General features: G+C 36.5%; 1 protein-coding gene across 26 annotated transcripts in view; it reads right to left on the reverse strand.

Annotated features, from left to right (window-relative positions):
• HDAC9 (histone deacetylase 9) overlaps positions 1–18,192 on the reverse strand; it is a 910,581-nt gene that overhangs the window by 441,213 nt on the left and 451,176 nt on the right. The gene's annotated exons all lie outside the window — the stretch shown is intronic.

The following is an 18,192-nucleotide window of genomic DNA, read 5'->3' on the forward strand; positions in this document are numbered from 1 at the left end:
TTGATGATAATTCTACAAACACACATACACATTGAAATGCCTGGAACAGGTTTACCTCTAGTGTCAGTGTTGAATTTCTCTCTGAACAATTGCTTTAGACCACATCTCAGAGAAAAAGTAAATATCTGTGTTGGTAAATATGGCTCAAAATATACACTGCAGTAAGGAAAATATACATTGTGGCAAAGAACACCATACCTACAGTTATAGCCCATTCCAGTAAAAGAAGTGGGAGAATATGCCAAATGGAGGTAGCAGTTAAATTGCTCACCAGAAAAATAAAGAAAACCAGGTCATTATTTTTCCTTCCCTGAAATAAAGAAGCAGCTTCTGCTTAGTTTGGAACAGTCACTGCAAAAAGGGAAGCTTGTGTTTATTCAGCTCTGTTCTCAGCAGTCCACTTCATTAGGCTTCTAGTGCTTTTTTTTTTTTCTTTCTTACTTTGTTGCAGTAATTTGTGGGTACTGTAAAGCCTACTCATTAAGTGGAAACTCAGAATCCTGTAATGCAGAATATAAGCAAAAGACAAAATAAATACACATTAAAAAATGCAAACCAATTTCCAAATATTCTGCAGGCTCAAAAAAAAAAGGAAAACCTGAAAATCTAGCTACTTTTCCAAGATCATAATTTGCATTAGTAATAATTTATATTTTCACCTATAAACCTACATAAACTTAATGTAAAAATACTTGACATTCTTGATAAAATATATGGATAAATTCAATAAGAAGAGTGTAAGCTACAACATATTTGTCACAGTTTGAAAAGAATTCCTGCATAATTTTAATCACAGTTATTACACAGGATTACTTGATAATTCCAAGCCAAATACTTAATCATTTAAAAATACACAAGTCTACAATAAAATGTAGCCTCAAAAAGCACTATTTATAGAAGATGCTGGTAATAACAAATGTGATCATAATAAAGATAAGATGCTTAACATCTTTTTCCTAAAATAATCATACGTAAAATACATTTCAATCCAGCCTCCTAGAATAAGCGCAGTGGTTACCTTCTGCTGTAAATAACGGGTCAAGGAAATTCAGACTCACCACAGAAAAACTGTTAACACCAAATCTAGTTCTTAAAACAATTTTAAACAATGTTGATTCTGTTTGAAACATAAGCAAAAACAAAAAGTCTACTTTTTCTTAGCAGGCTAAATTCCAAACAAAAAATGATCCTGTTTTCCAGGATAAAAATAGAATAAAAATAAAATTAGGGATACAGGAATATACTGAATCACATCATACACATTTGCATTGATGGTAATAGATATAGTTTAGTAATTGGATCCCTGTTGATACTTGTTCTTCTCTTGGCTGAGAGGACACAGACTGTCAGGTTTTCTATCTCACTAGCTGCTTCTTGGTCTCATTTTCTGGTTCCTTGTCTTTCCCCTGACTTAACTCTGGTTCCCTGGGGTTTAGTTCTTGGTCTTCTTCTCTACCTATAGTCACTTCCTCAGTAACTTCATCTAATCTCATGACAAATATCACTATGTGTTGGCAACTCTCAGATATGTATCTCTGGGCTAGATCTCTTTAATGAACTCCAGACTCATATACCCACCTGCCTACAAGCAATGTCTACTTGTATGTCTAAAAGATATATCAAAGTTACCATATCTAAAAAAAGATCTCCTGACATTCCCCCTCAAACCTGCTCCATATGCCATCTTCTCCATATTGGTTGTTGGCAACACTAACCTTCCAGATGCTCATGCCCAAATCCTTGGAATCATCTTTTACCCCTTCCATTCTCTCACAATCTGTATTAAATTCATCAAGAAATCCCTTTGACTCTATCTTCAAAATATCCTGAGGGTTTTTTTGGTATATGTGGTTGTTGTTAATAATATGACTAATAATTCTCTCTACCTTCACAGCGAAGAATAAGCCAATGTCTTTCTCAACAGGATTGCTAGGGTCCTAAACTATAACTGAGATCATGTGGTCTTCTGCTGAAAGCCCTGCTATGGCTGGCTATTTTGCTCAGAGTAAAAACTAATACCTTCAAAAGCCCTGTGTAGTCAGACCTTTCTTTTCTTTCTTATCTGACCTCACCTGCACTTACTCTCCTCTCACCACTCTACTCCAGCCACTCTGATCTCCCTACTATTTCTTAAACATTCCAGGCATCTCACATCCTAGTGCCTTTGGCCTTGCTATTCTTAGTGATCAGAAAACGTATCGCTCAGATCAATTTATGGCAAAATTCCTTACAGTTTCTCACACCTTATCCTGTTTGCAAATTGTAACTTTCCCTCCATTCCCACCTGATATCCCCTATCTGCTTAACTCTTTCTTTATTCCACAGCACTCACTAACTTCTAAAATTTACTTATGAATTAAGTCTGTTTTGTTTCTGTCTTCTCCTCTTGTAATGTAAGCTTTAGAAGAGCAGCAATTGTTTGTCTATTGTGTTGACTGGTACATGCCAAGCCACATAGACTAACACATGCCACATACTAAACACTCATTAAATATTTATTGAATAGAATGGAAAAGAATAGGATGAATGGAAAACATTAGGTTGGGAAATCATAAAATAGAATGGAATGAATAAAATGGGATCGAATATAGTACAGTAAAAAAAATAAAAGAATAGAGCAGAACAGGTTGGTAGGGCAACTGGCTGTTCTCAGTTTCTAATCTGTTAAAAAACAAAAAGGTTGAGTTCTAAAAGAATGAGATAACTATGAAATGATCTGCACTTCTCAAAGAAGTCATATATCCAAATTATAATGACAGAAAAATTAAATAACTAAAATTGAGTTGAAAATGGTTAAAAAAAAAAAAAAGAATGCCTTTCCAAAAAATGAAGGCATTCCTAAGCAAGAAAAGTAAGCTATCTCAATATCCTACCAAAAAAAAAAAAAAAAAAAGAACTGGGAGAAAGGAGAGAAAGAGGAGGAAGAAGAAAAAAAAATCCTGCAAAGGTAGAAACAAATGATTTTGGAAAGAATAAATGAAATGCCTACATTCCCAATTTACTTCAAAATAACATTTTCCCATAAGAACCTGTATGTATGTATGTGTGTGTTTGCATGTGCATAAAATATGACTTCACCAAAAAAAAAAAAAAACTACCTTTTTTATTTTGAAATAATTACAGACTCATAGAGAGTTGCAAAAGTAGTACAAAGAGGAATCTTGTGAAAGCTTCACCTAGTTTTCCCCAATGGTTACTTCTTACATAATAATAGTACAATATCAGAATCACGAAGTTAACATTCTTAAAATGTTAATAAATTGAATCATACCATGTGTAAACTTTTGAAATCGGCTTTTTTCCTTCGGTATAATGCCCTAGAGGTCCATCCAAGCTGTAGTCTGTATCAACAGCACGTTCATTTTTATTGCAATGCAGTATTCCATGGTATGGATGTACCACACAGTTTGTTTAACCATTCAGCTATTGAGGGACACTGTGAACGTTTATTGTTTTGAGTTATTTCAAATGAAAACAGCTGCAGTGAACAACTGTGTACAATATTATGTGTGAATGTAAGTTTTAATTTTTGTAGGACAAATTCTCAGAAGTGCAATTTCTGGCTCATGTGGTAAGTTTGTTTGTTTGTTTGTTTGTTTGTTTGAGACGGAGTCTCACTCTGTCACCAGGCTGGAGTGCAGTGGTGCGATCTCAGCTCACTGCAACCTCCACCTCCCAGGTCCAAGCGATTCTCCTCCCTCAGCCTCCTGAGTAGCTGGGACTACAGGCACGTAATACCACACCCAGTTAATTTTTGTATTTTTAGTAGAGATGGGGTTTCACCATGTTGGCCAGGATGGTCTCAATCTCTTGACCTCGTGATCCTCCCACCTCGGCCTCCCAAAGTGCTGGGATTACAGGCATGAGCCCGTAATTACAGTACCTGGCCTATTTTTTATATTTTTAAAGAACCAGCCAAACTATTTTCCAGAATAGCAATATCATTTTACATTCCCAACACCAATGTATGAGTGCTCCAGTTTATCCACAGCCTCACTAGCATTTCACATTGTAACTATTTTTGAATTCTAGCTATTATCATAGATATATACATTTACCCAGTGATATTTAATATATTTTTGTATGCTAACTTGATATTTGTATATCCTCCTCAGTGAACAGTCTTTTAATATTTTTGCCCATTTCCTTATTGCTCTGGTGGGTTATTTTACTGTTGAGTTTTGAGAGTTATTTGTACATTTTAGATATGAGTCCTTTGTCATAAATGCAGTTACAAAAGTGTTGCTTTTTTTATATAGTGAAGGTTACACCAATAGACTCATATACACTCATTAAAGCAATAAATCCAAGAGCTAATTACATACCAGATACAACTACAGACATACCTCATTTTATTTTGCTTTGCTTTATTGTGCTTTGTAGATATTTTTCCTCTTACAAAGTGAAGTTTTGTGGCAACTCAGCTTTGAGCAAGTGCGTCAGTGCCACTTTCCAGCAGCATGTGCTCACTTCATGTCTCTATCAAATTTTGGTAATTCTCACAAGATTTTAAAATTTTTCATTATTATTATATCTGTTAGGACAATATGTAATCAGTGACCTTTGATGTTACTAGTGTAATTGTTTTAGAGTACCACAAACCACACCCGTATAAGATGGCAAACTTAATCTGTAAATGTTGTGGTGTTCTGACTCCACTGACCAGCAGTCAGTCTCTGACTCTCTCCCTCTCCTTGGGTCTCCCTATTCAGAGAGACAAAAGAATATTGAAATCAGGGCAATTAATAACCCTACAATGGCCTCTAAGTGTTCAAGTGAAAGAGAAAGAGTTGCACATCTCTCACTTTCAATCGAGAGCTAGAAATGATTAAGCTCAGTGAGGAAGGCATGTTGAAAGCCAAGACAAGTGGAGAGCAAAGACTCTTGCACCAAACCACCAAGTTGTGAATGCAAATGGAGGGAGGCAGGGAGGCAGGAAGGAAGGAAGGAAGGAAGGAAGGAAGGAAGGAAGGAAGGAAGGAAGGAAGGGAGGGAGGGGTTTCCTGAAATGGAATCTACTGCTGGTGAAGATTCTGTGAACATTGTTGAAATGATGACAAAGCATTCAGAATATTACATACGCTTAGCAGATAAAGCAGCAGCAGAGTTTGAGAAGCACTGACTTCAATTTTGAAAGAAGTTCTAGTGTAGGTCAAATGCTATCAAACCACATCAGCATCACTTGCTATAGATAAATCTTTCATGAAAGGAAGAGTCGATCAATGCAGCCAACTTCATTGTTGTCTTATTTTAAGAAAGTGCCATAGTCACCCTAACCTTCAGCAACCACCACCCTATTGGTCAGCGGCCATCAACATTGAGGCAAGACCCTCCGCCAGCAAAAAGGTTATGATGCAGTGAAGATGATCATTAGCATTTTTAAGCAATAAAGTAATTTTTAATTAAAGTATATACAGTTTTTAGGCTAAGGCTGTTACATACTTAAATAGCTAAATTATAAAGTAAACATAACTTTTATATGCTGAATAAGGTAAGTCAGCCAGATTTCACAGGCAGACTGTATTTTAGTTGCTCTAGTAAAAAGATTTAGTATAAGTTATAACTATTACAGAAATTTAGTTTTACTGGTTACCTTGGAATATGATTATCCATGGGGTCTCTAATCTCAAGTTCTTCAGGACAGACCATTGCAAATAAGCAAGGCCTCAAAACACACAATGGAGAGAAGTTTCACTGTGCTCAGGTGAGGGGAGACTGGTAACTCAGCGATTCTCCAACTCTGTCCCTGCTGGAGAACTTTCTATGGATATATTTATATTTGTTGATGCATTACATTATTAATAGGGAAAATACCACCTCATCACTATACAACACAAAATACCAACAAAGCAAGAAACTTGACTTGTCTATTTAAAAATGGTAATAAGTTCTATAAGCTTCATCCTAGGTGTTAAAGTCAAACAAAAGACGAAGAGAATGAGAAAAAGGAGAGGAAGGTGCCAGGATAGGTCAAGTTGAAATAGAAGGAGAAGTTATCATTTATTGAGTATCTCCTTGTGTCAGGCACTGTGATAGGTACTTGTCATCAGCTAACTAGTCTAATCCTCATAAGAACTTCGAGAATTTGTATTCCGAGTTTACAGGTGACAAATCTAAGAGTCAAAGAAACTTTACACCTTGTTCCAGATGTTACCCAGTGAGAGTGAGATGCATGGGACTATACATCCAATTATAAAAGCTGACTTCTTGCCACTGTACCAAGAATATTTCTACAAGTTTATATTCTGAAATCATATTCTTACACTAAAAGATTTTTTTTTCAAAAACAAAATAGAATCACTAACTCTAAAAAGAACATCTCTTTCCAACATCTATGCAATCATTAGGCTAGGGCATGTAGTGCTTGGCAAAAGGGGCAGGATGAAAAGCAGCCAAAAATTTAGGATATATTCAAATTACTCCCGTTCACATATTCCTGCAGAATAAGATCACAGTTTTGTCAATATGCATAATATAAGTGAGAATAGAAATTTGTATTGGGAAAAAAATAATGTAATCTGAGGAAGTAAACTTGCACTAAACTCAAGAAATTTTAGTCTAGAGATTCACAGGCAAATAAGAAAGTCAAGCTTTATTCTTTTTTTCTCTCTTATTTTATCCTATATAAGTAGGGAGGTATTTAGGGATGTTGTAGTGCATAGTGAACCAGTAGGTAGAATTTTGCTACTTAACATATAATTCTCTTGACACTACAGTGCACATGTGCCCTTTCATTCATTTCATATCTGCCATTTTATTTCTTAAATGTATTAAATTTCCCCGAATCTCCTTAAGGATATCTGTTTGGCATTTTCACACCTCACACTTAGAGCAGGCACTGTTCTGGGTGCTGCAGGTATAAAGTACTAATACACAATGCCTATTTCCAAGTAACTCAAAGTCAAGCCCAGCAGTTCCAAGCCTTCTGCTTTACAGTGCTCATGGCATATCTATAATTTTTTACTACACTCCCTAAGCTAAAAGATATACCTAATAATTGAGTTTCTTGAGTTGTCAAGTCCAAACAATTTAATAACTATTTACATCCTAAAAACACAACACCTTCTGGTCACTATCCAACTTCACAAACCTTGAAGTCAGATTGAAAACTCCCATTCTCACTTCTTATTCCACAGTGATATTCATCAAGTATTTGATTCTTATCACAGCAACTTACAAAACCACGTTTTACAAAGATATATTATTTTAAAACAAACAAACAAACAAAGCTAATGTTGAAACTGTGAACTATCTTGAGTTAGTAGTTCATTTATGCTGGACAGATGTCATTGTGTGTTCATTCAAACTTTAAAATATCCTACAGCACTCCTATGGGTCCACCCTGGGGTGTCTAAGCACACACTTTGGGAACTATAAGTTTAGTGCAGGATTTCTCAACTTTGGAACCACTGACATTTGGAGCCAGGTCATTTTTTGTTGTGAGGAGAGCTGCTCTGTGCATTGCAGGATGTTCAGCAGCATCCTGTGCCTCCATCCATTAGATGCCAGTAGCATCACTCCACCCCCACTCAGTTTTGACAACCAAAAATGTCTCCAGATATTGCCAAAGGTTTCCTGGAGGTCAAAATCACTCCTACGTGAGGTTCACAGGTTTCCTGGAAGAAACAGATAAGTAAATCAACATTTGCCAAGGAATAGCATCATGGCTCTGATAAAGTTAGCCATTTGGCAATGACCTCCACAATGCAAATCCAGTGGTAAATTCTTTATGTATTTGACCCAGATGATCAGCTCCCCCTTCGTGAAATACTGTCTTTCCTTAGTTTCTAATAGTTCACATCCTCCTGTTCTCTTAACTTATTAACCACTCCTACTCATTTTATTTTTGTTGTTGTTAGACTCTCTTCCTGCTCACTAAAATGGTGGAGCGTCCCAGAGTTCAGACCTCAGAACTTGTGTCTTCACAGACTATGCTCACAGCCCTGGTAGGCATATCAGCACCATAACTTTAAGTACTATCTATAGGAGGATGATGCCCAAATACATATCTCTGTTCTGACCCTTTTCCTAAAACTGTCCCTTCAACATCTCCACGTTGATGCCAGGTTGGCATCTCACACTTAATACAGCCAGAACCTATTAACATGTTTTCATTCTTAAACTCATCCTTCACCCAGCATTCACCAAGGTGCCACCAAAATCCATCCAGTTATTGAAGCCCAAAACCTAAAGAGTTGTCCTTGAGGCTTAGCTTTCTTTAACCTATACCAAAATCTATCAGATCTTATCGACTCTACCTTCAAAATATCCTTCAAATCTGTTAACTTTTCCCCATCTCCAGTGTTGTCACTTACATCCAAGCCACCAACATCACTTAACCAAATCACCATGACAGCCTCTAGCTGACCATTCTGCTTTCACTTTGGGTCCTACAATCCCTTCTTACAGAGCAGCCAGAAGGTTGCCTGTACGTATTTTACAACACAAATAAGATCATGTTATTCTACGCACTTAGATTAAAATCCAAAGATCTTACAGTGGCCTCAGGACTTTATCATATGGCATCTTGGTGTCTTCCTGGTTGCATTTCTTGCTGCACTTCTGTTGGTCTCAAACTGGTGAGCCACTTTTCTATTCCTAAAATACACTGAGCGAGTCCAGGACTTTTAAATATGCTGTTTTCTATACTTAGAATGCTTGTCCCTCAGATATTACTGCTGTTCACTCTCTTCCTTCTTTGAGGTGCTGATCAAAATTGCCTCAAAATAAACTTAAATTTTATGTTTTAAAAAATATATTCCATCTCCTCCATAAGAATGTAAGCCCCACGAGAGCAGGAAAATTTTACCTTTTTGTTCACCAAGACTGTAGTTAGCACTTAACATAGCATCTGGCATTTAGCAGTATCTCAATTCATATTTTTAAACAAATGAATACCAGAAAATATGATGAACAGGTCTGCATGTGGTGTCACAAAAGTACAGAGAAGAAAGCCATGTGAATCTGAACTGGGTGATAGGATAAGTTTCATAGAGCAGGCAATGTTTTAGCTTGGTTTTGAGAAGGGAAAAGCAGAAAGGGAAGGAAAGCACTCCAAGTAGAGGAAATGGCTTGGTGGGTCAGAGCTCAGAAGACAGAAGCAGCAGGGCTTGTTCAGGAAACTCTAGGCGGGTGAACAGAGCTGGGGCACTGAGCAGCAGTCCTCAGCCATTTTGGGTCTCCACATCATGCAAATTCACCATTCACATGTCCCTCAGAAAATCTTCCATGTCGTTTTCATGTAAAGATGTATGTCCCTCTATTTATGATGTATCAGAATCTCTTAAGGTGTGGGGGTAGAGAGTTTGGAAGGAAACCTAGAGAGAAAAAATGACTCAATAAATACGCAGGGTCTGTCAAAAAATAACTTTAAAAGGTGTATGTTTATGTGTGCATGATCATGCATACTTAAATATTTTTATTATCTTGAAAGTGATGGAGGCATTTTGAACCAAGAATTACCATGGTCAGAGCATTCTCCTAATTTATTATTATTTGTAAAATGTGATATCTACATATTGCATGACATAAATATACCATCAGCTGTTTCATCATTCCTGTTTTTGAGATTTTAGGTTGCTTCTAATTTTGCCATTATAAATAACAGTAATTAAAATACTTCATTAATTTTTGAACACATTGCACACTTAGGATAAATTTCTAGAGCTAGATTTACTCTGTTGAAAGGCTATAAATATTTTAAAGCTCTGATACATAGTGGTAACTGATCCTCCAGAAAGAAAACAGGCACATATTCTCCCATCAGTAGAGTATAGGGCCATTGCCACAATCTTATTAATATGAAGTATTTTTAAAAATATTTCCAAATTTAATAGATTTATATATCATGATGCTATTTTATCTTTTCTTGATTATTAATGATATTGAGCTTTGTTTCACGTATTTACTGTCACTTATTAATCTCCTTTTTAAAAAAGTATCTGCACATATTCTATATGAAGAAAAATCTTAGAATTTTCCTGTATTGCAGGACTATTGCTAACATTTAACAGTATTAATTGATTATTAAAACATTAACTTAGGCATCCTATGTGCCAGGAACTGCTTTAAATGTTTTATATATATTAGTTCATTCAATCCTCATAACAGTCATATGAAGGATGTTTTATGAATGTATTTATATTAGAGATGAGGAAATTGAGGTATAGAGAAGTTGGTAATTTGATCAAGTTCCACAGTTATCAAAGGAGAGAGGCAGAGTTTGCTTCAGATATGCTCCTAACCCCTCTGTAGGAGAAGCTCTAAGGGGAAAATGAGTTTAATTTTGTATGTGTCATTTTTCACAAGTCTATAGAACATCGAAATCAGTGGTTCTTGAATGGAGATGATTTTATTGTCCAGGGGTCTTTTGGCAACTTCTGAAGACATTTTTAATTGTCACAACAGAGTGGAGTGTTGTGCTACTGGCATGTAGGGTGTAGAGGCCAGGGAAGCTGCTAAACATCCTACAATGGAAAAGATAGTGCCTCACAACAAAGAACTTGCCAGTCCAAAATGTTAACAGCATCAAGACTCAAAAACCCTGATCTAAATGGATATATCTGTAGGAAGTCTGGAATTTTAAAAAGCGGTCTGGGCCAGAGAGAAAGATTTGGTATAAATAATACAAATTTACCATAAAGGATTACATTTTCATGAATCACTATGAACATATGTTGTTATCTAAAATTCCACTCACAGTCTGCTTGCCATCAAATTTATTATTAAGATTTACAGAATTAAATAGACTATAAAATCTGAACATTTAAACACATATAATTCATTTAGAGAGGGCCTTTGTATTTCAGTCATTGTACAGATATAGAATTCCTGTATCTGTTCCAACAAAACTATTTCTAAACAAAATTCCACATAATTAATTATTATGTTTGTCACCACAATGCTTGCAAGCAAATAAGGTCATTGCTGAGTAATACAGAACAGAATATTTTAGACATTAGGAAATTCCAACCATAGAAAAACACAAAATTAAGGAAAGAATTTATTAGAGAGACAATTGAGCCCCAATTAGAGTCATTAGCTTATGTGCCCCTTGTGAAATAGTGCCATGTGGATATGGCAAGGCATAGTTGGTGATTCAAAGAGTTTCTTCAGGAAGTTAAGAGCTACTTTCGCTCTTCTGGAATCTTGGCTGGCACACCGGGCTGCCAAGGTCACGTTCTACTGGCAGGCTGCAAAGCAAAAGGCACCCATCCATGCACATTAGCAAGGGGCAAGGTGCCAACTGGAAGGCATGGCAAAGGCTATCTGCTTCCAGAAAAAAACGAATGTTATAACCAGTTGTATTTTCAACCGGAAAAAAAAAAAAAAAAAAAATCATGGTTCCTTGGATATTTGAAACACTTTATGCTATTTCCAGCTGGGAAAGCTAAATAACCATCACTATAGATGCCATGTATTTAGTGGGGTGGAGTGTGTGCTTTGGAGTGAAATACCTGGACTCAAATTCTGGCTTTCTCACTTACTGGCTGTATGATCTTAGGCACATTACATGCTTGGTGTCAGTTTCTTTATCTATAAAATGGGGAAAATAATAGTATCTATCTTCTAAAATTCTTGCAAGAATCATGTAGGTTAACATATGTAAAGTCCTTACAATTGTGTTTTACTTATGCTAAATGCTCATTAGTACTGGGTATTTTAATACACTTTTGAAATAAAAACATTACAACATTTAAATTTCAATGTTCCTTTTCTAAAGAAAATAGTCTTACATTACAGACAAGAAAACTCTTTGCAAGTTCTTTGTACCTCCTTCACAAAAATTCTTTATACATCCAAGGCTGTCTTAAGTCTCCTCTTAACTTATGTCATCATAATTCACTTTGTTTAATAGAGTACCAACATTATCTCGAAATATCATGTAAATATTTCATGTCTGTTTAACTCCACATATGTCTACGCCCTGACTTCATGCAATAGCTTTTTAATAGTATATGCTGGCCTATCTTGGAATAAGGGCTTCTTTTAACATCTAGAACACATCAAGTTCTTGTCTACTGGCAAGCCTTAGCACAGTGCTTGACACATCATTGGGATTCAATGAATATTTGTTAAATGAAAGAATAAATATATTTAATAAGGTTTCTTCAATTTGATGATGACAGTGTTATATGTAAGAAAGAAGGCAGCAATTTTATACTGTCTATAAACTCCCCCCCACCACCATTTTTTTTTTTGAGATGGAGTTTCACTCTTCACCTCCCAGATTCAACTGATTCTCCTGCCTCAGCCTCCCCAGTAGCTGAGATTACAGGCGCCCACCACAATTTCCGGCTAATTTTTTTTTTTTTGTATTTTTAGTAGAGATGGGGTTTCAACATGTTGGCCAGGCTGGTCTTGAACTGTTGATCTCAGGTGATCCCCCCGCCTGAGCCTCCCAAAGTGCTGGGATTACAGGCGTGAGCCACCACGCCCGACCAACTTTTTTCCCTTTTGCCTTATTTACTATCAAAGATACTTATGCTTCCCATTGACATTTGTTTCTTTATTTTATTTTAAACAAATTGACATACAGTAAAATTGACATTTTTGGTGTACTCATTTTAACACATTTATAGATTCAGATAGTCATAATCACAAGCAAGATGTAGAAGAGCCTCACACCCCCGAAATCTCCCTTATGTTCCCTGTACCCTCACCCCTGGCAAGCACTGATCTGTTACCTACCAAATGTTTTTCTTCTTCAGTTTAAACAACAACAACAACAACAACAAACAAACAAACAAAAAACCCAAACTTTTTGTTTTGGAATAATTTCAGATTTTCAGAAAAGTTTTCAAGATAGTATAAGTTCCCATGTACTTTTCATCCAGTTTTCCATAATGTTACCATCTTACATAACCAAAAGACATTTGTTAAAACAAAGAAATTAATGTGAGTACCATTTACTAAACTACAGATTTTATTTGAATTTCTTCAGTTTTCACTAGTATCCTTTTTGGTGTTCTAAGATCTAACCCAGGGTCCCAGGTTGCATTTACTTGCTGTCTCCTCTGACCTGTGACAGTTTCCCATCTTTCCTTGTTTTTCATGACCTACATGCTTTCTGAAGATTCTCGATCAAGTATTTTATAGAATATTCCGGAATTTGAATTTGTCTCATGTTTTTTTATGATTGGACTGAGGATATAAATTTGGGGGGAAAAACAATGAGTGAAGTGCCCTTCCCATCACACCCACATAAGTAGAGTAGAACCACATGGCTTATCACTGCTGATGTTCACCTTGATGACTTGGTGCCATTGTTTGAATGTGTTCCTGTGTTCCCTAAATTTCATTTGTTTGAAATTTAATCTCCAAATTCATATGTTGATGGCATTTGAAGGTGGAGCTTTTGGGAGGTAATTAAGATTAGATAAGGTCATCAGGGTAGAGGCCCCATGGTGAAACTGGTGGCTTTACAAGAAGATAAAGAGAGACCTGAGCTGGCATGCTCTTGCCCTCTCATCATGTGATGGCCTCCACATAGCACAGTAAAAAGCCCTCCTTAGAGGCGGCCCCTCCACCTTGAACTCCCTATCCTCCTAAACTGTAAGAAATATATTTCTTTTTTTTTTCTATAAATTACACAGTCTCCAGCATTCTAACACAGAAGCAGAAAACAGAACGAAACTTGGTTTAAGAGGTTTCTGCCAGGTTTCTTCACTATAACTTTACAATTTTCCCTTTCCTATACTCCATTCTTGGAAGTGAGTCACTAATTTAAAAGTATTATTATGACTATGCTATTGCAAGCATAATTTATCCATACCCCTATCATGTGAAAGTCATCATGTAAAGGGTACTTTCCTTTTACTTATAACTGCACACATGAGTCAAGTATTACCATTCTGACTTCACAAGGGAATTAAGGCTCACGGACGTTAAATAGCTATTAGTTAGTAAGGGGTAAAAGTAAAATTCAAGTGTATGAATATCTGATTCCCAAACACATGCTCTCTTCTCATCAGACTGTCCTTGCATCTACCACAACATAAATGTCAATGAAAATGAAGCGATAAATTCCTGTCACTGTTTCTAAGTATGCAACTCACAGACTTTACTTTTTCTCCTTAACATAGCAACATACTTAACTAGTGTGTTTATTTCACAAGGCTGTGGCTGAGCTGTGTGATAATTAGCAAACTGATAGACAGGACCTGCTATTAGTGGGATACCAGACAACACAGATAAACATCAAGTCTGGGAAGAGGAGGACTCAATAGAAAGTGAGATCCCACGGGAGAATGTAAGTGAATGCATGATCAGAAAAGAAATTCAGGGTGAATGCCAGAGAAATGTACAGAAAATAATAGCAGACAATTGTTACAGAACAAAACTACTGTAGCTCCCCTCTTTCCACACAGTTGAGGCTGTAGAAGAATGAGTGGTCTACTACAAAGTCCATTAAGCTTGTGAAGCACAGAATAGAGCAGAGGTCATGTTGGGCACACAGGATGACGCTGCCTGAGGTTATGAAAGACTGAAGGCAAGCCCACCAACTGAGGCCTTAGGAAAGCTGCTGGTCTACCTCTGTGGCTAAAACTGAAGTGCTCAAGTTCAAGATTTGGGCATTTTCAAGAACTGCAATGTTTGTGGGCATTAAATAGGTACTCAGACATTAACTATATCTCTCTGGAACTTAACTATTCTCCCACATAACTTTTAGGTCAGACTGGGATGAACCATATACAAAATCCAATGGCTTTCTCTGTATGTAAGGGAATCTCCAAGGACTTAGAACCTTAAGGTTACTTTTGGCTTTAACTTCCTGTCTCCACTACATTATTGTTTTTGGCTTTGCATTTTCCACCTTTATCCATGTCCTGGCACTGATTCTGTTGTTGACAGAAATTAGGAAAAAAAAAAAAAGTTTCTGCTTTTGATCCCTATTTATTTTATTTATTTAAAAATAAATCACTCATTAATTTGTGGGTGATTTGATTTTATTGTAGCATTGGAGATGAGTGCAGCACAATCACTGTAAAATGTAATTAGATACAAGTAATTTTTTAAGTCTATTGGCTCCTCTCTCTTATTCCTTTTCCAAACCTTTTCTCCTGTGTCCCAAACCCCTTAATTTGGTTCCATTCCTCTAGAAACAACAATGATAACAGATACATTTCTTCCATTCTCCTGGCAGAGAGATTCAACTCTCTCCTTCACCTGTCCCAAAATTTAGTCCTTAGTCTCTTCTGGTAGTTTCTGTTAGAAGATGAGAAAGCAGAATGGAGAAGCATGGAGACAATTTTTTATTCCGGATACACTTAAAATGTTTGTTTTACGATTATTCCTGTTAGTTAAATTTTTGTAGTAGAGTGAGAGTAAGTTAGCCCTATAGTTCAGATGATCCCAAGAGAGTTAGGAGAATGTGGAAATGTGTTAGCAATAAGAATATTCTAGTAAATTAATTTCCAGGGGAAGCTGGGAGAAAGCACACACAAATATACACATAGCATTTTGTGAAAGCATTTATTTCATATACGTGTTTTTAAAAATTTTAGAATATTCTATGTTCATGAGAGTAGTAACTATGACTAACTTATTTAATACCCTCCCTAGTATATTCTCATGAATTTACAGAGGCTTATGGAGGACTTTTGTTGTATACTATTTAGTTAATAATCTCCTATGTCCTTAAAGTACCTTAACATTCACACATGTGTTTTCCTTAACCCAAGAGTTCTTATATATCCAGAATTTTAATCAGATGAATCATTCGGGGTGGTTTAAATTTCCATATAAGTAAAGGTCAAACATTGGAACTATAATGTATTAGCTAGATTAAGTAGAAGTCTTCTTAAATATACACATAATTCTCATGTTCTTAAATAGAATATATTGAATATAACTGAATGTTTCCTCACTGAATGTGGGTCCATCCTGAAAATTAAATATTTTACTTTTTGTAAATATAATAATGTCCTGTTGAGGAATATGTAATTGTTCTCCAAATCTAAATAGTTCTTTCTTATTTTGGGTTCTCCCAAATTAAGTCACAAATTTTAGTTCAAATTTGTGGTTTAGTTAGGAGCTGATTCGGGAAAACATCAGGCTTATAGTAGAGTAGGGAAATGAGACAGTAAAGGAAGGCAGCCAAGAAAGCAGGCAGATTACCACAGTGACAACTGGAGCTTCATCCTTCCAGGGACCTCTGGTCACCAGTGCACAACACATACTTTAGACTTAACCAAGGGGCAAGGAAGCTGGGATATTTACACTGATATCAACTCTGTCAGTCATTCATTGCAGGCTACTTCCTGGTGGCATTAATTCTCTGGCACTTTTAACCTGTCATGCACCTGGATTGTGGTGTAGGCTTGAACTACAAAAGAAAACTCTGAGGCAAAGAAAGATTTATGCTGACAAGAGCCAGGCCAGGGAACATAAAAATGACAGAGCCCTGGGAGGTTTGAGTGGGGCACCTATAGGTTCTGCTACAAGCTCCTCATAGGAATATGAGTTTCTTTGGCTACCATCTGGTTCCCCTCTCTTCTTCTTTATTGTTAAGAGTTTCATTGATTATTCCTTGCCTGTTCATAGGTTTCCCTCTTATTTTCTTCTGTTTTGTTTGCTAAGTTCTGTGTATTTGAAATGTAAATTTCAAAAGCTGTTGTACTTGGTTATGAAATAGAAGTAAATGCTTTATTTTTGCTTAATGCCTTTATGGGCTATCCCCAGAGAAATGTTTGTAGATTCAATGCAAACGTTGTTTCAAAGCCATTTCTGATATTTTCTTTGTTCTAGCATTTGTTATCAATAATATGAGATTGTTGGATAACTGAGTTCTGGATGGATTAGCTATTAACAAAGAAATGAATATATGTAGATATAGTAGAGATCATCATTGAGAGAGATCACAAATGTCGATCAGAAATATCCATCACAAATTTTAACCTTATGATATCCTCATTAAAATTATAGATGTAAATATATCAGGTCCATGGCAATAATGGGCTTCCTCAGTAATCTCTTTTAGGAAATTTCTCAGAATGGCTCCAGTATTCTTAACTTAAAATATTTCATGTTATAAATAATAAGAATAATATCAACAATAATATTTATTGCATCAATTTGGGGGTGATTTAAAAATTGTATGACTTCTGAATAAAAATGATGGATTGACCAAATGTATTTATTTCTGCTCCCTTCGGAAATGCCATAAAATGACAGTAAAATAATTAAAATGCTATAAACCTACAACAAAAAAGGAAGAGGGAAGAGATGACAAGAATGAGCAAGACAGAGTTCAGTGAATTTCTGAAGATAGAAAGTGAGCTGGATAGTGATTTACAGCCCCATTGAAAGGAGAAAGCACAATCCGAAGTAACTGCAGTGAGTAAGCAACAAGCAGCCTCATGCCAGAGAATCCCTAAGAGGTTCAGAACTTGCAGAAAGGCACAGAGGAAGATGAGTGGTCAAGCGCAAGGTCAAAAGTGCAGGGACTGGTTTAAGGTCTTATTGTAGCGTACTTAAATCACCATGTGCATTCCCCTATAGCCAAGACATTTCTCCTCCTCTCTAGGTCTCTGCCACTCTCTGTATTCACTACCCTTCTTTTCACTAGACGAATAGAGTTATTCCCTGGACAAACAAAACTGAGGTGAGGCCACAGCTCTAGCAGAAACATGGGACACAAGAGCTGCACAGTGGTGGTTTGACTGCAATTCCGCAAAGCACACTCACCCATCTACTTCCCCAGCTCTGGCAAACAAGCACATTGCCTTCAAGTAGAAGCTGGGAAAATTCTTTTCTTGAGACATCCAACAATTCAGGAGATGAGAAATACAGACACTATATGCAAGGATTCTCTTCTCTCTCTCTCTCTTTTTAATTTTTTTTTTTTTTTTTTTTTAGACAACGTCTTATTACGTTACCCAAGCTGAAGTGCAGTGGTACAATCACAGCTTACTGCAGCCTTGATCTCTAAGGCTCAATCAATCCTCCTGCTCCAGCCTCCAAAGTAGCAGGAACTACAGGCATACACTGCCACGCCTGGCTAATTTGTTGTTGTTGTGTTGTTGATGTTGTTGTTGTTGTTGTTGTTGTTGTTTTGTGGAAATAGGGTCACACTGTGTCCAGGCTGGCCTCAAGCAGCCCTCCTGCCTCAGTCTCCCAAAGTGGTAGCATTACAGCTGTGAACCACCACGCCTGCATATGGAAGGATTCTTTCTAACCACATACACACAA

Source organism: Chlorocebus sabaeus, chromosome 21 (genome assembly GCF_047675955.1).
Source record: "Chlorocebus sabaeus isolate Y175 chromosome 21, mChlSab1.0.hap1, whole genome shotgun sequence".
Taxonomy (NCBI): domain Eukaryota; kingdom Metazoa; phylum Chordata; class Mammalia; order Primates; family Cercopithecidae; genus Chlorocebus; species Chlorocebus sabaeus.